This window comes from Pristiophorus japonicus, chromosome 2 (genome assembly GCF_044704955.1).
Source record: "Pristiophorus japonicus isolate sPriJap1 chromosome 2, sPriJap1.hap1, whole genome shotgun sequence".
NCBI lineage: Eukaryota > Metazoa > Chordata > Chondrichthyes > Pristiophoridae > Pristiophorus > Pristiophorus japonicus.
Genome location: NC_091978.1, coordinates 176,212,558 through 176,235,278, shown reverse-complemented (window position 1 = coordinate 176,235,278; position 22,721 = coordinate 176,212,558). Strand labels below are relative to the sequence as shown.

At 45.6% G+C, this 22,721-nt stretch overlaps 1 long non-coding RNA gene across 1 annotated transcript; it reads right to left on the bottom strand.

The window, feature by feature from the left end:
* Positions 1-17,692: 17,692 nt before the first annotated feature.
* LOC139232828 (uncharacterized) lies at positions 17,693-22,213 on the bottom strand. Its single transcript, XR_011588082.1, has 3 exons — positions 22,180-22,213; positions 22,003-22,086; positions 17,693-17,731 (listed from the first exon to the last, which is right to left on the bottom strand). It is a non-coding gene; the product is annotated as an uncharacterized lncRNA (long non-coding RNA).
* Positions 22,214-22,721: the final 508 nt, after the last annotated feature.

Below are 22,721 nucleotides of genomic sequence, written 5' to 3'. Positions count from 1 at the left end.
ATTCAAGAAGCTCGACACCATCCAGGACAAACCAGTCCACTTGATCCTCCACCTTAAGCATTCACTCCCTCCACCAAAGACACACCGTAGCTGCAATATGTATCATCTACAAGATGCACTGCAGCAACTTGCCAAAGCTTCCTCGACAGCATCTCGCAAACCCACAACCTCTACCATCTAGAAGGACAAGGGCAGCAGGTGCATGGGAACACCACCATCTGCAAAAGGACATAGACAGGCTAAGTGAGTGGGCAAAAATTTGGCAGATGGAGTATAATGTTGGAAAGTGTGAGGTCATGCACTTTGGCAGAAAAAATTAAAGAGCAAGTTATTATTTAAATGGAGAAAGATTGCAAAGTGCCGCAGTACTACGGGACCTGGGGGTACTTGTGCATGAAACACAAAAGGTTAGTATGCAGCTACAGCAAATGGTCAGGAAGGCCAATGGAATCTTGGCCTTTATTGCAAAGGGGATGGAGTATAAAAGCAGGGAAGTCTTGCTCCAGCTATACAAGGTATTGGTGAGGCCGCACTTGCAATATTGCGTGCAGTTTTGGTTTCCATATTTACGAAAGGATATACTTGCTTTGGAGGCAGTTCAGAGAAGGTTCACTAGGTTGATTCTGGGGATGAGGGAGTTGACTTATGAGGAAAGGTTGAGTAGATTGGGCCTCTACTCAATGGAATTCAGAAGAATGAGAGGTGATCTTATCGAAATGTATAAGATTATGAGGGGACTTGACAAGGTGGATGCAGAGAGGATGTTTACACTGATAGGGGAGACTAGAACTAGAGGGCATAATCTTAGAATAATGGGCCGCCCATTTAAAACTGAGATAAGGAGAAATTTCTTCTCTCAGAGGGTGGTAAATCTGTGGAATTTGCTGCCTCAGAGAGCTATGGAAGCTGGGACATTGAATAAATTTAAGACAGAAATAGGCAGTTTGTTAAACGATAAGGGGATAAGGGGTTATGGGAAGCGGGCAGGGAAGTGGAGCTGAGTCCATGATCAGATCAGCCATGATCTTATTAAATGGCGGAGCAGGCTCGAGGGGCTGTATGGCCTACTCCTGTTCCTATTTCTTATGTTTTTATGTTCCCCTCCAAGTTACACACCATCCTGACTTGGAAATATATCGCCGTTCCTTCATCATCACTGGGTCAAAATCCTGGAATTCCCTCCCTAACAACACTGTGGAATTACCTTCACCACACAGACTGCAGCGGTTCAAGAAGGCAGCTCACTACCACCTTCTCACGGGCAATTAGTGATGAGCAATAAATGCTGGCCGTGCCAGTAATGACCACATCTCAGGAACACATTTTTTAAAAATTCATGATATAGCATCCTGCTGGCATTTTAAGTAATTCCTTCCTAGCTGAAAAAACACAGCTGAATAAACAGGGCTCTTGCAGTTTTCACCCTTAGCTCTCCTCCAATGTATTATACATTTAATATTACTTTCCATTTAGTTGAAGTGCAAAAAGAATATTGTTCATAGGCAATATGATTTTTTTAAATTTATATCAAACAACTGAAAACAATGTTCTTTGGTAAAATACCTGAAAGGCGGTTCTGTGTCAGAAATGCTTCATTTACTGCAGGATTCAGAAAATTTGCATATTCATCTGCTGGAGCACGCTCACTGTATGGTTGTTGTATGTTGCCATATAGTCGGAATGAATCTTGCATTCCTTAAGGTGTTAGCAAGAAATACATTACAGATTGAGTTAGGTTAGGTTAGGTGTAACAATTTGCCTGCTGTCATATTTAAACTTCACTAAAAATGACTAAACATTAACACAATTTGAGAGCTCAATAACAAAATTATTGATATCAATAGAAAAGTCTTTCTTTTTTTAAAGTGCCAAAGTGAGGAATATTAGCTCTGGAGAATGTAATGGTTTCAGATTTCAGGCACCGAAATCAAGAAATTTGATCGCACCCAAAAAGGGGGCCCAATCTGAGTGCATCGCCCATTGCACATGCCTAAAGAGGCCAGTGGCAGGACCACAGGAAATTAGTCCACCAGCCTCATTAGTATACTGCCGGCGAGCTGCACGTGTTAGTCGCAACCCAGAGACAGCTCAGTTGTTGTGTGGGGGAGTGAGCGAGATTGGCCCAAGGACAGCAGATAAGTCCGGGGTGGGAGGGTCAATTGAAGGAGACCGAGTGGTGCCAGCCAATGGCCCACAGTTGTAAGCTCTAGATCCACATTTAGGTAAGTAAAAAGTTATTTTCTTACTTTTTTGGTGGCAGCCTCCAGCGATCCCTTTAAACAATGCTGGTTTGGCTACTGTGTGCCTGACAAAGTTGTCACTCACAAACCAATTTAGAACAGAATCTGAAAAAGTCATCAGGCCCCCGATTTACATAGGCACCGAGGTGAGAAGGAGGAACTGAAGGAAATCCTTATTAGGTGGGAAATTGTGTTAGGGAAATTGATGGGATTGAAGGCCGATAAATCCCCGGGGCCTGATAGTCTGCATCCCAGAGTACTCAAGGAAGTGGCCCTAGAAATAGTGGATGCATTGGTGATGATTTTCCAACAGTCTATTGATTCTGGATCGGTTCCTATGGACTGGAGGGTAGCTAATGTAACACCACTTTTTAAGAAAGGAAGGAGAGAGAAAATGGGTAATTAGCCTGATATCAGTAGTGGGGAAAATGTTGGAATCAATTATTAAAGATGAAATAGCAGCACATTTGGAAAGCAGTGACAGGATCGGTCCAAGTCAGCATGGATTTATGAAGGGGAAATCCTGCTTGACAAATCTTCGAGAATTTTTTGAGGATGTAACTAGTAGAGTGGAGAAGGGAGAACCAGTGGATGTGGTGTATTTGGACTTTCAAAAGGCTTTTGACAAGATCCCACACAAGAGATTGTTGTGCAAAATTAAAACACATTGGTTGGCAGACAGGAAGCAGAGAGTTGGGATAAACGGTTCCTTTTCAGAATGGCAGGCAGTGACTAGTGGAGTGCCGCAGGGCTCAGTGCTGGGACCTCAGCTATTTACAATATACATTAATGATTTAGATGAAGGAATTGAGTGCAATATCTCCAAGTTTGCGGATGACACTAAACTAGGTGGCGGTGTGAGCTGTGAGGAGGATGCTAAGAGGCTGCAAGGTGACTTGGACAGGTTAGGTGAGTGGGCAAATGCATGGCAGATGCAGTATAATGTGCATAAATGTGAGGTTATCCATTTTGGGGGCAAAAACAGGAAGGCAGAATATTATCTGAATGGCGGCAGATTAGGAAAAGGGGAGGTGCAATGAGACCTGGGTGTCATGATACATCAGGACTGGAACTGATGTCCGAGGGGTAACATTTGCTAATGCAGTTCAGGAGTGTTTAAACTAATATGGCAGGGGGATGGGAACCTATGCAGTGAGATAGGGCGAAGTAATATGGAGTCAGAAACAGATGGTAGAAAGGTAAAAAGCAATAGTGGAAGACCGAGTAAACAAAGGCAAGAAAGAAAAAGGACCACACTACATCATAATTCTAAAAGGACAAAGGGTGTTAAAAAAACAAGCCTGAAGGCTTTGTGTCTTAATGCAAGGAGTATCCATAATAAGGTGGATGAATTAACTGTGCAAATAGATGTTAACGGATATGATGTGATTGGGATTACGGAGACGTGGCTCCAGGATGATCAGGGCTGGGAACTCAACATCCATGGGTATTCAACATTCAGGAAGGATAGAATAAAAGGAAAAGGAGGAGGGGTAGCATTGCTGGTTAAAGAGGAGATTAATGCAATAGTTAGGAAGGACATTAGCTTGGATGATGTGGAATCTATATGGGTAGAGCTGCAGAACACCAAAGGGCAAAAAACATTAGTGGGAGTTGTGTACAGACCTCCAAACAGTAGTAGTGATGTTGGGGAGGGCATCAAACAGGAAATTAGGGATGCATGCAATAAAGGTGCAGCAGTTATCATGGGTGACTTTAATATGCATATAGATTGGGCTAACCAAACTGGAAGCAATACGGTGGAGGAGGATTTCCTGGAGTGCATAAGGGATGGTTTTCTAGACCAATATGTCGAGGAACCAACTAGGGGGGAGGCCATCTTAGACTGGGTGTTGTGTAATGAGAGAGGATTAATTAGCAATCTCGTTGTGCGAGGCCCCTTGGGGAAGAGTGACCATAATATGGTGGAATTCTACATTAGGGTGGAGAATGAAACAGTTAATTCAGAGACCATGGTCCAGAACTTAAAGAAGGGTAACTTTGAAGGTATGAGGCGTGAATTGGCTAGGATAGATTGGCGAATGATACTTAAGGGGTTGACAGTGGATGGGCAATGGCAGACATTTAGAGACCGCATGGATGAACTACAACAATTGTACATCCCTGTCTGGCGTAAAAATAAAAAAGGGAAGGTGGCTCAACTGTGGCTATCAAGGGAAATCAGGGATAGTATTAAAGCCAAGGAAGTGGCATACAAATTGGCCAGAAATAGTAGTGAACCTGGGGACTGGGAGAAATTTAGAACTCAGCAGAGGAGGACAAAGGGTTTGATTAGGGCAGGGAAAATAAAGTACGAGAGGAAGCTTGCAGGGAACATTAAGACGGACTGCAAAAGTTTCTATAGATATGTAAAGAGAAAAAGGTTAGTAAAGACAAACGTAGGTCCCCTGCAGTCAGAATCAGGGGAAGTCATAACGGGGAACAAAAAAATGGCAGACCAATTGAACAAGTACTTTGGTTCGGTATTCACTAAGGAGGACACAAACAACCTTCCGGATATAAAAGGGGTCAGAGGGTCTAGTAAGAAGGAGGAACTGAGGAAAATCCTTATTAGTCGGGAAATTGTGTTAGGGAAGTTGATGGGATTGAAGGCCGATAAATCCCCAGGGCTTGATGGACTGCATCCCAGAGTAATTAAGGAGGTGGCCTTAGAAATAACGGATGCATTGACAGTCAATTTTTCAACATTCCATAGACTCTGGATCAGTTCCTATGGAGTGGAGGGTAGCCAATGTAACCCCACTTTTTAAAAAAGGAGGGAGAGAAAAAACAGGTAATTATAGACCGGTCAGCCTGACATCAGTAGTGGGTAAAATGATGGAATCAATTATTAAGGATGTCATAGCAGCGCATTTGGAAAGAGGTGACATGATAGGTCCAAGTCAGCATGGATTTGTAAAAGGGAAATCATGCTTGACAAATCTTCTGGAATTTTTTGAGGATGTTTCCAGTAGAGTGGACAAGGGAGAACCAGTTGATGTGGTATATTTGGACTTTCAGAAGGCTTTCGACAAGGTCCCACACAAGAGATTAATGTGCAAAGTTAAAGCACATGGGATTGGGGGTAGTGTGCTGACATAGATTGAGAACTGGTTGGCAGACAGGAAGCAAAGAGTAGGAGTAAATGGGTACTTTTCAGAATGGCAGGCAGTGACTAGTGGGGTACCGCAAGGTTCTATGCTGGGGCCCCAGCTGTTTACATTGTACATTAATGATTTGGACGAGGGGATTAAATATAGTATCTCCAAATTTGCGGATGACACTAAGTTGGGTGGCAGTGTGAGCTGCGAGGAGGATGCTCTGAGGCTGCAGAGTGACTTGGATAGGTTAGGTGAGTGGGCAAATGCATGGCAGATGAAGTATAATGTGGATAAATGTGAGGTTATCCACTTTGGTGGTAAAAACAGAGAGACAGACTATTATCTGAATGGTGACAGATTAGGAAAAGGGGAGGTGCAACGAGACCTGGGTGTCATGGTACATCAGTCATTGAAGGTTGGCATGCAGGTACAGCAGGCGGTTAAGAAAGCAAATGGCATGTTGGCCTTCATAGCGAGGGGATTTGAGTACAGGGGCAGGGAGGTGTTGCTGCAGTTGTATGGGGCCTTGGTGAGGCCACACCTGGAGTATTGTGTACAGTTTTGGTCTCCTAACTTGAAGAAGGACATTCTTGCTATTGAGGGAGTGCAGCGAAGGTTTACCAGACTAATTCCCGGGATGGCGGGACTGACATATCAAGAAAGACTGGATCAACTGGGCTTGTATTCACTGGAGTTCAGAAGAATGAGAGGGGATCTCATAGAAACATTTAAAATTCTGACGGGTTTAGATAGGTTAGATGCAGGAAGAATGTTCCCAATGTTGGGGAAGTCCAGAACCAGGGGTCACAGTTTAAGGATAAGGGGTAAGCCATTTAGGACCGAGATGAGGAGAAACTTCTTCACCCAGAGAGTGGTGAACCTGTGGAATTCTCTACCACAGAAAGTTGTTGAGACCAATTCACTAAATATATTCAAAAATGAGTTAGAATATAGTCCTTACTACTAGGGGAATCAAGGGGTATGGCGAGAAAGCAGGAATGGGGTGCTGAAGTTGCATGTTCAGCCATGAACTCATTGAATAGCGGTGCAGGCTCGAAGGGCCGATTGGCCTACTCCTGCACCTATTTTCTATGTTTCTATGTTTCTATGTCATTGAAAGTTGGCATACAGATTCAGCAGGCGGTGAAGAAGGCAAATGGTATGTTGGCCTTCATAGCTAGGGGATTTGAGTGTAGGAGCAGGGAGGTCTTACTGCAGTTGTACAGGGCCTTGGTGAGGCGTCACCTGGAATATTGTGTTCAGTTTTGGTCTCCTAATCTGAGGAAGGACGTTCTTGCTATTGAGGGAGTGCAGCAGAGGTTCACCAGACTAATTCCCGGGATGGCAGGACTGACATATGAGGAGAGACTGGATCGACTGGGCCTGTATTCACTGGAGTTTAGATGACTGAGAGGGGATCTCATAGAAATATATAAAATTCTAACGGGACTGGACAGGTTAGATGCAGGAAGGGTGTTCCCAATGTTGGGGAAGTCCAGAACCAGGGGACATAGTCTAGGAATAGGGAAAAGCCATTTAGGACTGAGATGAGAAGAAACTTCTTCACTCAGAGAGTTGTTAACCTGTGGAATTCCCTACCGCAGAGAGTTGTTGATGCCAGTTCATTGCATATATTCAAGAGGGAGTTAGATTTCCCTTGTGGCTAAAGGGATCAAGGGGTATGGAGAGAAAGCAGGAAAGGGATACTGAGGGAATGATCAGCCATGATCTTATTGAATGGTGGTGCAGGCTCGAAGGATCGAATGGCCTACTCCTGCATCTATTTTCTATGTTTCTATGTTTCTATGTAATGGGCCTAACACCAGTGTTAGTGTGGTGCTCTGGATGACTACAGGGCACCCTAATCAGTGCAGCACGGAATAAGCATACGCACACCATATTGGATCCTTCAGAAGCCATTTGATCCTGAAAAATGGGCACAACACAAACATATTTCTAGTTCTCTCTACTCTGCCCCAATAATATGCGATAGCTAGCCTCCGAAGAAATTTAGGATTGGAAGTTAGGAAAAGATCCAGGAGATTAGTCAAATTATCAGGACAATTCATGGATACAGGGTTGAATGATGACTTAGTCAAGGTTATTCATGATAACATTAGTACAAGCTCAATTACTGCAGAAGTGGTGCCATCAATGACAATGAACATTAAGGTCACCAAGAATGGTCATCTCAGCAGAGAGAAAATTAGAGTAGATAGATTTCATTCTGCTTGATCAAATTTTGAAATATTTAGGTATCACTTTCTTGTTGTGTATGATGTCGTTGGAAAGAAGAAAGTCCCAAGATGAGAGGAGTTGGCAATCTGTGGTTTTCCTTCAAAAGCCTCAAGCAAATTTCGAGATCAGTTAAAACTTTTTGCCCCCATTGGAGAATTAGCATGTGGAACAGACTTGTCGAGAAGGTACAAAAGCAAAATACTGCGGATGCTGGAATCTGAAATAAAAAAGAGAATGCTGCAAATCTCATCGGGTCAGGCAGCATCTGTGGAGAGAAAAACAAAGTTAACGTCTCGGGTCGATGACTCTTCGTCAGAACTGGCGAATGTTCGAAAGAGCACATTCTTAAGCACTGAAAGGGGGAGGGGAAGAAATAACAAAAGGGAAGGTTTGTGATAGGGTGGAAGGCAGGAGAGATTAGAGCGACAAAAGGGATGATGTGCCGAATTGAAATGGTAATGATAGAGGTTAGAAAAAGGTTAACCTGCACATGGTGTGAATGGCGGAGTAATGACCAGCTGGCATTATAGACAGAGAAAAAAGAGAAGAAAGAAGAAAAAAAGCATAATATGGGGGGGAGGGAAAGGGGGCCAAAAGATGGCCAGAGGTTACGCTCTGAAATTGTTGAACTCGATGTTGAATCCAGAAGGCAGTAAAGTGCCTAAACGAAAGATGAGGTGCTGTTCCTCGAACTTGCATTGAGCTTCATTGGAACAGTGCAGGAGTCCAAGGACGGTGAGATCAGGGTGGGAGTGGAGTGGAGAATTAAAGTGGCAGGCAACCAGAAGCTCAGGGTCAAACTTACGGACTGAACGGAGGTGTTCGGCAAAACGGTCACCCAATCTAGGCTTGGTCTCCCCAATGTCGAAGAGACCACATCATGAGCAGCGAATACAGTATGCTAAATTGAAAAAAGTACAAGTAAATCGCTGTTTCACCTGGAAGGAGTATTTGGGGCGCTGGATAGTGGGACGGGAGGAGGTAAAAGGGCAGGTGTTGCATCTCCTGAGTTTGCACGGGAAAGTGCCATGAGAAGGGGAGGGGATGCTGGGGGTGATTGTGGAATGGATTAGGGTGTCACGGAGGGAGCGGTCCCTTTGGAATGCTGAGAGGAGAGGGGAAGGGAAGGTGTGATTGGTGGTGGGATCACGCTGGAAGGTGGCGGAAATGGCGGAGGATGATCCGTTGAACGTGGAGGCTGATGGGGTGAAAGGCAAGGACAAGGGAAACCCTGTTGTGGTTCTGAGAGGGAGGGTAAGAGGTGAGAGTAGATGTGCGGAAAATTGAACGGACATGGTCGAGGGCTATGTTAACCATGGTGGAGGGGCATCCTCGGTTGAGGAAAAAGGAATACATGTCAGAGGCACTAGTGTGAAAGGTGGCATCGTTAGAGGAGATGAGACAGAGATGGAGAGAGTCAGAGAATGGAATGGAGTCCTTACAGGATGTGAGATGGGAGGAAGTATAGTCCAGGTAGCTGTGGGAGTCAGTGGGCTTATAGTGGATACTAGTCGAAAGTCTATCCCCAGAAATGGAGACAGAGAAGTCGAGGAAGGGAAGGGCAAAGTCGGAAATGGACCTTGTGAAGGTGAGGGAAGGGTGGAAATTGGATGCAAAGTCAATGAAATTTTCAAGTTCAGGGCGAAAGCAGGAAACGGCACCGATTCAGTCATCAATGTGCCAGAAAAAGAGGTGGGGGGGGCGGTGGGGGGGGGGCTCCAGTAGGACTGGAACAAAGAATGTTCCACATAGCCCATGAAAAGGCAGGCATAGCTGGGACCCATGCGGGTTCCCATAGCAACACATTTAATTTGAAGGAAGTGAGTTAAGTTAAAGGAGAAGTTGTTCAATGTGAGAATAAGTTCAGTCAGGTGGAGGAGGGTGGTGGATGGGGACTGGTTGGGCCTCTGCTCGAGGAAGAAGCGGAGCACCCTCAGGCCATTCTGGTGGGGATGGAATTGTAGAGTGATTGGACGTCCATAGTGAAAAGGAGACGGTTGGGGCCAGGAAACTGGAAACTTAAAGTGACGGAGGGCATCGGAGGAGTCGCGGATGTAGGTGGGAAGAGAGTGGACAAGGGGAGAAAAAATAGAGTCGAGATAGGAAGAAGTAAGTTCTGTGGGGCAAGAACAGGCTGAAATGATGGGTATACTGGGGCAGCCCTGTTTATGGATCTTGGGAAGGAGGTAGAAGCGGGCTGTGCGGGGTTGGGGGACTATGAAGTCGGTGGCTGCGGAGGGAGGATCTCCAGAGGCGATGAGGTCAGTGACAGTCTGGGAAATGATGGCTTGATGTTCAGTGGTGGGGTCATGGTCCAGGGGGAGGTAGGAGGGGGTGTCAGAGAGTTGGCGATCAGTCTCTGCAAGGTAGAGGTCGGTTTGCCAAACAACAACAGCACCACCCTTGTCAGCAGGTTTAATGACAAGATTGGGGTTGGATCTGAGTGAGCAGAGTGCTGCAAGTTCAGAGGGACGTAGTTGGAGTGAGTGAGGGGAGCAGAGAAATTGAGACGGCCGATGTCCCATCGACAGTTTGCAATGAAAATTTCTTTCTTGCCCTCCTCCTTTCAGTGCTTAAGAATGTGCTCTTTTCGAAAATTCGGCAGTTCTGATGAAGGATCATAGACCTGAAACATTAACTCTGTTTTTATGTCCACAGATGCTACCTGGCCCACTGAGATTTCCAGCATTCTCTGTTTTTATTGTATAGAAGGTAGTTCATTCAAGATCAACTACCACTTTCAAAAGGGAACCAAATGGATATTTGTTCAGAGCTGTATTGATGATTACAGAGGCATTAACATCAATACTTGATTTTTTTTTCAGGGAAGGTAAGGAAATGGACTTAATGCTCCTTAAAGGTGGTGGTGGGAAGGAGTCATAATAGAATAATCATGCATGGACTATGGATAAAGTAAGTTTATTGGCCAACTGGGCTTTTCATGTTCTGGAATACTTATATGCCTAATTAATGACTGTGGTAGTGCCAGAGACAAGGATAGAGTCTTCTTGTACAGTTTTGGTTTGGTGGCTGCCTCTTTAATTCCATTCAAAATATATAAGGGCCCCAAAAATCCAGGGTCCCATCTCTGGTGGTGAGCATAATCAGACAAAAATTGGCACGAGCCAAAAAAGGAGATATTAGGATGGGTTATATAAATGCAAGCTGTTGCTGTTGTAAGAGAAAATGTACATTTGAAATATTAAACTGAACACATCATGATCATACAACAGTAATCATATAGAACACCTTTGTTTAATCCAGACTTTGCAAACTGAATGGCTGAATATGTAGTTCTATGACTTTGTCTGTTAATGTATAATACAAGATTACATAAATTATGCTACTAAGGTACATTTTAGCATCAAGTTGAGGCACAATCTAAACAAAATCTTCAAACATAATTGAAAGCTGAAGGAATGAGACTCCACATTTGTAAAAGTTCATTTTCAGTGCTAGAGAGGTTGTTTGGCAATAATTAAGACATATCACACCATTAAAAGGAAACTTAGATTGGAATGGACAAGCCCTAACTTTTTTTGGCATGTTTAGTCCATATCTATGAGGTAAGTACAGCTACTTCATGCTTTAATACAATGGCAAGATGTCATTTTGAAGAAGCTCTGGAGGAACGTCACATCTCGGACAGCAACTTCTGGATTTCCGTGTTTAACTGCACACGTGCGATTGCCAAAAGTTGCCTCTTTAATTCCAGTCAAAATACACAAGGGCCCCAAAATTCCAGAGTCCTATCTTTGCCGGTGGAAGAGTGGCACAGCGGGACTTCCACACCCCATAGCCAAGGACACAGACCGCGTATGGGGTAATTATCATACTCGGGCGACGCCATCTGCACCTGTAAGTACAAGTATTGTAGCTTTGTTAAGTGGGGGTTTGGGCAGGGGCATTGGGGGTTGACCTGCTCTACAGCTTCCTTTCTGCCTTCCGTGATTCGTAAAGGCCAGTAACAGTGGCCTAATTTCCATTCATTTTCATAATCATTTGTGTTATGTATGCAATAAAGGTTCAAACTGAATACTGTTTAATTAAGCAAGGTACGACCTTGCCTGTGCTTAATTTAATTCCAAAGTGCCTGACTCACAAAATGGCTGGCCTTTTATACCCGAGCAGCACCATGTGCGTGCTGCTCAGTGGCCTCCAACAATGACACCATCTGGTGGCTACAAATAGCATGTACATACATGACAGTTTGTTTTAGGGAAAATGGATTTCAACTGAAAAAAAAGTATTTTGTGACCCACTCAACATTTTTAATATAAAATAGTAAAGGAAACGAAATTGGGCTCCTTTGTACTTCCTGTTAGCGCCTCTGGGTCGCAATTGGGTTTGCGACTGGATGCAGCAAGATCAGTGCCTCCCGCTAAAATCAGCGGGAGTTTTGCGATGGCAGTAAGACATTGTGCCCCGATCTCCTGCGACCGGGAATCGTGATGTCATTGCCATCTGCAGCGCTCCGGTAATGCCCCAGGTGCTAAATTCCCTCTCGGCCCCTGTTGTGCACCTGCCATTAACAATGACAGGTAGAGAAGGTGGCTTTCAGTCAGATGTCTGCTGAAGGAATGCTATTTAAAGGCTTCAACATCCAGTTTAGCTTCAGTCGGCCAACAATGCTACCTTGTTACTTTCACATAGGCAAACATGCATTTTGACCGATTTGAGCATTTTGGAGTTAACGAGTGTTCTGGCTCATAAAGACTCTTGACTTTTACTGAGGGGAGATTTGAAATTACAATATTTGGATCCTTTTATGGGGACTGTACTGGCACTGGACCTCACCCTCCAGCGTCAACATCGGAGGCAACTGAGGCACAGAGAAAAAGTCCAAAATGTGGCCAGAGGTAGGCCAACAGGGCTCTCAACAGGAGACCTTATCCTCACAGGGTATTCCGACAGCAGTTCTCCTACATGAATTTCACTGAGGAACAGTGTGTTCAAAGGCTCCGCTTCAGCATGGACATGGTCGCAGAGCTCTGCCACCTCCTGCAGCCAGACCTCGAGCCTCAGACCAGGGTGAGGACGGCTCTCTCAGTGGCAGTCAAGGTCACCATTACGCTCAATTTCTACACCAGCGGATCCTTCCAGTGTGTAACAGGCGACATCTTCAACATCTCCCAGTTTGTCGTCCATTGCTCCAACCGCCAGATCACAGATGCTCTGTTCAGAAGGAGAAGGGTCTACATTTACTTCCCCATGACCAGAGAGAAGCAGTACTGGTGTGCATGTGGTTTTGCCAGTATAGCGGGCTTCCCCATGGTGCAGAGCGCCATTGACTGCACCCACGTCACTTTGCGGGCACATCATAACAATCCTGAGGTATTCTGTAACCACAAAGGCGACCACTCACTTAATGGTCAGTTGATAGCAAATCCTCACCGTCAATGCCCGCTATCCTGGCAGTAGCCACAATGCCTTCTTCCTGCGCCAGACTGGTGTGCCAGCTCTTTTCCAGCCACTACATGAAGTTTGCGGCTGGCTACTGGGAGACAAGGGCTATCCACTCTCCACCTGGCTCATGACTCCCCTCCACAACCCCAACACTTGTGCCCAGCACTCATATAATGAGAGCCATGCTGCCACCAGGAACATCATTGAGCAGACCCTCAGAGTGCTCAAGCAACGGTTCCACTGCCTTGACCACTCGGGAGGAGCCCTCCAGTACTCGGCTGAGCAGGTGTCCCTTTTCGTCGTCGTCTGCTGTATGCTGCACAACTTGGCCATCATGAGGGCGCAATCATTGCTATCAGGCATAGCTCCACCACCTGAGGAGGAGGAGGAAGTGAAGGAGGATGAGGACGAGGAGGACGAGGAGGACGAGGACGAAAAGCAGCGACAGAGGAGGCAGCTACTCAATCAGCCTTGTGGAAGGGTGGTCCGTGACTTCAGTTCCAATGATTTCCAGGCCACTTCCTGGTTGCTCAGCACATCCCCATCATTGCATCAAATTGTCATTCCAAACCACACCCCAAAACTGAAATGAGAGACATCACCAAATGTACATCTTTCCAGTAATAAATTTATCAAAAAACATTAACCACATATATACACAACAACAATATTGACTAATCACCCTTGTGCAAACCCTTACTTCCCCTCTTTACAGTGCCTTTTCCTACTCTATTGCTCTGACATAGTGTCTCCCCAGTAGCTGCAGCAGGGTTGGTGGAAGGCTGCCGAGTGTCAATGCCAGATACTATAGATGGCCTTGCAGGACGCCCTGGACCAGCTCTGGGCCTGGAAGGCTCGGCTATAGATTGCACCACGTCAGGCTGGGCGGTGGCAGTTTGGGCTGGCTGGATGACAGACAGCGACAAGTGCAATGGCGGAGTAGCAGTGGTGGGATCAGGAATACTGTCATCCTGAGACAGGACAGCAGGTTCCTGTTCTACTGACCCACTGCCACACCCCCTGGGTAGCACCTCAGCATCCCTACCAATCTGCTGGAGCCTGCTGCGACATCGTGAGATCCCCATTGGACTGTGGTAGCCCAGCGATGGTGGCAGCAGTCAGATCTTGCGTGGCGTCCAGCTGAGACTACAAGAGAGCAGCCTGAGATTCGATGCCAGCAACCATTGTCTGCATTAAGTACTAAGACGTTGCATGGCTTCGGCCTGTGCTGCAATGACAGCTATGACATCGCCCATGACCCACGTCATGAGATCTGGATCCACACGGTCTCTCTGGGAGTCCACCATCCTCTGCAGAGTGTAAATGATGGGCTCCATTGTGTGTGCAGAGCTCTGTGCAATGTTGGAGTCGGACTCATCCACATTCCTTACCATTGCCGAGAGGCTCTCGGGCACCCTTGCCATTGCACCTATCATCTTGGAGTGCATGTCCATCACCCTTCTTGTGTACACCTCCCCATCGCGGTCCTCATCTGAGTCCTGTGCAGCAGAATCATGTGCGAACTCTCCCTCTGGGGAGCTGGCTTGCGAGGTTCCCTTTCCCCTTGACCTTGCTGCAGCCCACTTGTCCCTGGTGCATCACCCACTGCAGACTTCTCTACTAAACTAGCCTCTAAAGATCGCTTGGTGCAAGTCTCTGAGGTGGTGCCTGCGGGTGAGAGATGCAGTGGTGCGGTGCTTTGCTCCTCCTCCCCTTCTCCTTCCTCACTCTCAGTGGGAGGCTCAGGGACAGGCTGCTCATCTGGTTGCTGATTATCTGAAAGCATAAAGGCCCAAGGCTCGCATTAAGATGTGGGCAGGGGGGCAGGAATGGGGCAAGGAATACAGACCTTATCAGGAGCTGGAAAATTATTAAGGCTTGTGGTATGAGGGGGAAGTGGGATGAGAAAAGGTGAGGGGATGAAGATACCTTTGTTGCCCTCAACCAGGCCAATGTCGCCGATGGCCATAACACCCACCACCTGCGGCCCAATGAGTTGCAGCACTCGCACTGCCAGGTCAGACAGCTCCGGTAGCTGAGGTTCACCAACGCCTATCCACTGCTGCTCCCTCCTATTATGGGCCATCTTGGTCTGCAAAAGAAACAAATGTGTGTGAGTCAGAGTCCAGCTTTGTGTTTAGGAGATATGCCTGCTGTCATTGAATAGCTGTGATTGTAGACAAGGTGTGAGATGTGGATTTGAGTTTGAGTAGGTGCAAATGTTTGTTGGGTGAGTAGTGAGGGAGTGGTGCTTTGTGCAGTGCACACAGACTGAGGTTCAAATGCTGGTATGTAGGACCTGTTGAAGCATGTACTCACTTTGACCACCCACCTGAGGTCATTGCACTTCTTATGGCAATGTGTGAGGCTGCGTTCCATGACACTACTGGCCGAGACCTCCTGTACCACTTCCCTCCACATTGCCCTGAAGACCTGGGGCAATGGCTTCCTTCCACTGGGTGGGAACAGCACTGCCCTCCTTTGCTCCACTCCAGCCTCAAATGTCTCCAATGCCACGTATGAGAAACAAGAAGCTCTCTCCCTGGGAGTGGGATCAGCCATTGCCATTCGGGGATTCAATTGCTCACAGATCGCCTTCAGACCAACAAAGCTGAACATGAGCATCTGCACAATGATACAATCTCCCCTTTAAGAGCTGGAATGAGCAGTGTGAAGGATCATTGCTGAGTGCATTGCACTTGAAATTCATTATCACTCTGCTGGTTTCACCCCTGTAGTGCCCTACTGAGGTCATTAGCGCTTAATTTAGTGCTCCACTTCCTTCCTGCGGTGCTAACACACAATTTAGTAGAAACATAGAAAATAGGTGCAGGAGTAGGCCATTCGGCCCTTCGAGCCTGCACCACCTTTCAATAAGATCATGGCTGATCATTCACCTCAGTACCCCTTTCCTGCTTTCTCTCCATACCCCTTGATCCCTTTAGCCATAAGGGCCATATCTAACTCCCTCTTGAATATATCTAACGAACTAGCATCAACAACTCCCTGCAGTAGAGAATTCCACAGGTTAACAACTCTCTGAGTGATGAAGTTTCTCCTCATTTCGGTCCTAAATGGCTTACCCCTTATCCTGAGACTGTGACCCCTGGTTCTGGACTTCCCCAATATCGGGAACGTTCTTCCTGCATCTAATCTGTCCAGTCCCGTCAGAATTTTATATGTTTCTATGAGATCCCCTCTCATTCTTCTAAACTCCAGTGAATACAGGCCCAGTCGATCCAGTTTCTCCTCATATGTCAGTCCTGCCTTCCCGGGAATCAGTCTGGTGAACCTTCGCTGCACTCCCTCAATAGCAAGAATGTCCTTCCTCAGATTAGGAGACCAAAACTGAACACAATATTCCAGGTGAGTCCTCACCAAGGCCATGTACAACTGCAGTAAGACCTCCCTGCTCCTAAACTCAAATCCCCTCGCTATGAAGGCCAACATGCCATTTGCCTTCTTCACCGCCTGCTGTACCTGCATGCCAACTTTCAATGACTGATGTATTATGACACCCAGGTCTCGTTGCACCTCCCCTTTTCCTAATCTGCCGCCATTCAGATAATATTCTGCCTTCACGTTTTTGCCACCAAAGTGGATAATTTCACATTTATCTACATTATACTGCATCTGCCAAGCATTTGCCCACTCACCTAACCTGTCCAAGTCACCCAGCAGCCTCTTAGTATCCTCCTCACAGCTCACACCACCACCCAGCTTAATGTCATCTGCAAACTTGGAGATATTGCACTCAATTCCTTCATCTAAATCATTGATGTATATTGCATCTGCAAACTTGGAGATATTGCACTCAATTCCTTCATCTAAATCATTGATGTATATTGTAAATAGTTGGGGTCCCAGCACTGTGCCCTGCGACATCCCACTAGTCACTGCCTGCCATTCTGAAAAGGACCCATTGATCCCGACTCTCTGCTTCCTGTCTGCCAACCAGTTCTCTATCCACGTCAATATATTACCCCCAATACCATGTGCTTTAATTTAGCACATCAATCTCTTGTGTGGGACCTTGTCAAAAGCTTTTTGAATGTCCAAATACACCACATCCACTGGTTCTCCCTTGTCCACTCTACTAGTTACATCCTCAAAAAATTCAAGAAGATTTGTCAAGCATGATTTTTAGAAGTTTAGAATCATTAGCGGTTGGCGCTAACATTTCAACATTTTAAAAATTAACGTGTTACCGAATTTCTCCACCTTAGTCTTAACGGCTGGATGCAATTCAGTATCTCTCAGCAGTGATGGTATCAGCTGTGGAACTAGTCTGCACCTTGCAACAGATTTGATCTAACACACAGAACACCACAGGTGCCAAACACATTGCTATTTTATGCCACATTGGATTAAATAAGTTCAAAATGCAAAAGGCTGGCAGCTTTTCCCTTCGGGGTCTGATCAGGTGCTGTGGGGCTGTGATTTGTCAGCCAATGCTCCATATAAGTGCCACTCCTCAACGGGAGTGTTTAATCGGGGAATTAGCCCTTAAATTGTTTAAGTAAAGTGATGAAGTAGTAGGCCTGGATGAGTACTGTGCAATATTTTATAAATTATAGTATCTAAGAATTTAAGGAAGATGTTCAATAGGTTAAATACCTGAAGGATGGTGAGGTGTTAACGAGGCTTCATTTACTGCAGGGTGAATGTTTGCATATTCATTTGCTGAAGTCCCGTCACTGTTTTGTCGTTTTGAACTGTCGGTTGGTGATGTGATGATATGAGCTCCTTGATAAAACAAAAAATTGGTACTAATATATTTGTAATAACAAACTTTTCCTCTCATTCAGCTTTGTGCACATTCGGGGATTCTTGCATCCCCTCCACAGCAACACACATTGAGAAGGTCGTCCAAGTCTGTTTAATTTACATTGATATCATGGGCCGGAATTTCCTCAGAGCTGTCCTTGCTGTAACTTTGCAAGAAGTGCGGCAGAAACTTAATTTACTTATGAGAGATATTGGTGCAGAATTTGCGGTCAGAGGCTTCCCGCGGGCATAGGCTTCTGACCTGAAAAAATCTATGGCACTGAATCTGTGGCCCACAGGGGTCCTGTAAGTTCCGGGTTTTGGCCACACTGCGCATGCACCTAAGCCCGGAACTTAAAAGAAATGGGCATTTGCACGCAGAGAGTTAGACTATTTGCCCAACTTCTGCCCAGCAAATGCCTGTGAAATTCGCACACCTGATAAAAGCAGGCGTAAGGTCTGCTTTTATCAGCGTAAGATCTTTAAAGGACAGAAAAATAAATTTTTTCAATAATTTGAACATTTAAAAACTTGTGAAAGAAGGTGGGGCAAAATTGACCATTTTATAGCCCCATTAGTGCCTCCCAGGGGCGTTAATGGGGTGCAATGGCATTTTTTCCCGGGGAAGGGGGGCACTATCGCTTCCTGGGAAATTGCCCCAGAGGTTTGGGGGGCGCGCAACCGGCGATGACATCATCAGCATGCACGCCGACCCCTCACTGCCCTGTGCCAATCCTTTAAAACCCCGCGGGGAAATTGCCCCGTGGGTCGCAAGGCTGGTGCAGGCGGATGTCAATGCCAGCTGCATGGGCCACGAAGCTGGCGGACATCCGCCACCGGGGCGCCCCTTAAACAGAAGGCCTTTAGTGCCCCGGACCGCCATCTTTATTTGTTGGCCGACTCTTGGTTCGTTCCGACAATGGCGACCCTCGCTTTGACCAGGCTGCCATCATGCAACCCGGCACTCCGTTTTGGGTGCTGGGCTGCTGGCTGGGTTGATCACGTCCCTGGTGGCCCAGCGGTGGCCACCAAAGTGCCAGAAGATTGCCAGCGGCCCTTCCCTTTAATGGAAGGGGGGATGTGTTGTCGCGTGTCAGTACTACGCAGTGCATCTGCATAGCGCTGGCCTGCTCCGCACTGGGAGCGCCCCTGAAATGAAGCGGCGCACTGGAGACAGCGCTCCGCTTCCTTTGAGGGGCGTTAGGCCCAATTCCGTGTCGGGAGCAGGACTTCCGGGCTGAACACAAAAGGGTTAGTGCCCCCAATCAGGGCGAAGGGCGATTTCTAGTCCGGTAAGTTTATTTTTAGACCCTGTAAAATATGTAAATTTATTTTTCAAAAAATTACATTTTTGTTTTGAATAATTAATTAAATTCCATTTTGTTTTATTTTAAATATGTGATTTAAAACATTTTGAATTTAAGTGTTTGTGTATTTTTTGGGGTATTCCCATTCGTACTTATGGTGATTCCGTATATCCGGAACTCAGCACAAATATGAATGGGAATACCCCTATTTGGATTGGATGGGCCGGCCCACTTGATTCTAGGGCTGCTAGCGAAACAGCTGCACCCCTGGGATACGTGGGCCTCTACACAGGCCTTTGCGTAGAGGTCCAGGACGCAAGTCTCTGGAACATCAGGTAAGTTCTTTTCAGGTAGATTTTTTTCAGGTTATAGGTGCTTCGCAAGCAACCCTGGGATCATGTGGGCCCGCCCAACCAATCAAAGTAGGGATATTCCCATTCATACTTGTGGTGAGTTCCGTAGGGAATACACTTAAAAATATGCAAACACTGAAAATAAATGTTTTAAAAACATCACATAATGGAATTTAATTAATTATTTAAAACAAAAATTATATTTTTGAAAAATCAATTTACATATTTTAAAGGATCTAAAAATAAACTACCTTATTTCACAGGTTTTTAAATATTAAAATTATTGAAAAAATATATTTTTCTGTCTTTTAAAAGCCTGCTTTTATCAGGCGTAAGGATTTCATGGACATTCGCTGGGCAGAAGTTGGGCAAATAGCCCAACTCTCCGCCCGCGGAGGCCCTTTTCTTCCAAATGCGTGCGATCTGTCGAGGATTCTTCGTACCTGCCCGTAGCGGCTGCTAATTCAGCCCCATTAAACATAAAGGGGATCTGCAACAAGTACGTACTTTGAAATATTTCTCTTTCCCAAACTATTCATTTTGTAGTTCACTAGTGTTAGTCAAAGGGGTTTCCTTGGAGTTTGAAGACCAAATCAATCTGTTCGATCAATCAATCTGTCAATCTAATCATGGGATAAAAGCAGGCATAAGGCCTGCTTTTATCAACGCAAGACTTTTAAAAGACAGAAAAATATATTTTTTCAATAATTTTTATGTTTAAAAACCTGTGAAATAAGGTAGTTTTTTTTTTAGACCCTTTAAAATATGTAAATTGATTTTTCGAAAATATAATTTTCGTTTGTTGACAATTTGTCAGCTTAATCAGTTGGGAGCATTCACACCTCCAATCCAGAAGGATTTGAGCAGATAATCTGAAAATGACACTCCAGTGCAGTGCAAATGGAGTGCTGCATTGTCAGAGGTGATGCACTTTAGATTAAACATTAAACAAAGGCCCCATCTGCACATTCAGGTGGACATTAAAGATCCCATAGCACCATTCATTACAGTAGCATGCTGGTTCTGTTACGGGACTAGTAATGCAGAGGCCTGGAATAATCAGTTCAAGTTCCACTACGGCAGCTGGGAAATTTAAATTCCGTTAGTTAAATAAATCTGGATTAAAAAGCTGGTGTCAGTGATCATGACCATGGGCTGAATTTTCAAGGGTTAGGTGGGTTGGGGAGTGGGGGGGGCTTTGATGCGGGCAGGAAACCCAGGAGAACAGGTTTCTTGCAGGCCCAGCCGACTTTAACAGCAGTGCCTGATTTGCATCTGAAGCCTCTGTTTCCCTCCTGCAGCCCGCCAGGTGGAGAGGCTGGCTGGCTCTGGGTGGGTAGGCCTGCGGCACTAGGCCGCATAGGGGAAGGAGGAATCAGGTGGAGCCAGTACTGGTCTCGGGAGTCCATGATCAGATCAGCTTTGATCTTACTGAATGGCGGAGCAGGCTCGAGGGGCTTTATGGCCTACTCCTGTTCCTTTTCTTATGTTCTTATTAGCTTTGGGGGACGGAGAGGTGGGGGACAAGGAAGATTGCAGTCTCCAGAGGATCGGGGGGAAAAACAAGGAAGATTGGGGCCTCCGAAGGAATGGGAGGAGGTGGAAATAAGGAAGATCAGTGACTCTGGAGGATTGGGATGGGTGGAGGAAGTTTGTGGTCGGCCACTGGAGTATCGTGGCCGGTCTCAAGATGATCAGGTGACAGGGGGTTGGAAGGGAAGAAAAAATGGTGGCTGGCCTCAGGATGATTAGCGCGGGGAGGGAAGAGAAGTTCAGGGCCGGCGACCCGAGGATCGTGGTGTTCCCTCCCACACTATTTACTGCTCGGACTCTGGTCTTTTGTGCATCCTTCCTCCCTTCGAGCCACCATTAGTGACAGAGCTTTGTCTGAAATCCCCACCGTAAACCTTTCACCTCGCTGCCTGACTTTAATACTAATATTCTTATAGGCGCTGGTAGTGGCTGAGGTGATTTCTAAATTTGTACCCCTATGTTAACTCACAAACAAAAAGTGCCTTTTAATATTTATCTCGAACTTAGATCTGATCCCTGGCTGTCAAATTGTGAGGGCGGAAGAGGTGGGGGTGGGAGCTGGTGGGGTGGAGATATGCATCTTCAATGTGGAAATGAATCTGTCACATCCCTGGCAGTATGGTGGAGGGAAGAAATACTTTGGGAAGGGAGTACATGGCCTCCTGGTGGTAACATGTACATCTGCTGTCTCTATCTGCAGTCTCCTCAAGTTGCTTAGCTCACACAGGGTAGATTTTTCAGCCATGTCATGTTGCACATGACCCACAAGTCCCAAATGGTAGATGTTGATGTCCATACGACTTAAAACCAGTCTGTAGCCTTACTATAAGAAAACAATTGTGCAATAACTGCTTACACTTGAACTGAATACTAAGTATGGATACAACTTCCTGGTGGTTTCGAGGAAAATGTCTCCTTCCTGGATGATGCAACTAGTGTGGGTTATAATTTGGATCTCAAAATCCCACAGTCTGAATTTTTTGGACCCTATGAAGCAGAGTACAAATGAGTTTATCCGAATATATCTTTCTAGGATGAGCTCATACAATGAAAATACCTTCATTATTGAACAGATGAATTCCATGTTTAGACAAATTCTTGCTTCTTTGTGGCACCGAGGAATATGTGGCACAGGCCATTTCTGCGGAACACAGTGCATATGTACCACATTCAGAATACCTTCTAGGACATTGTTCACAAATCGTTGATAAACATTATTTTCCTTGTTAAATACCTTCATTATTGGATGGAACATTTTCATGTTCAAATATTATGGACAGCTCTATATCATTTTTTGATGATTTTATATTTCCTTGAGAAAACAATGAAAAGTCATTTTGTTAACATTCTCAGATAAAAAGCATTAGCGCAATAGTCTGCATTGAGATAAATTATGACCATGTTTGTTGCTCCATTTTATTTTAGTCTGTTTGTCCTTTAATGACACTTTCTTTTGCTTTATATATACAGGTACAATGTCCTGAAACCGGAAACATTGGGACCGAGGCCATTCCGGTTTTTGTTTTTTCCAGATTTCGGAGAAGAAATCCGACATCCCGAATCCAGAAAACCCTGGGCCGAGTTTCATGTTTTTCCGGATTTTGGAGAAGAAATCCAACGTCCCGAATCCAGAAACCCTTGGGCCGACTTGCGGGTATTTCTGGATTCCAGAGGAGAAAAGCCGACATCCCAAATCCGGAAACCTTTGGGCCGACTTTCGTGTATTTCCGGATTTCGGAGCATTAAATCCGATGGCCCAAATCTGACAACCTCGAA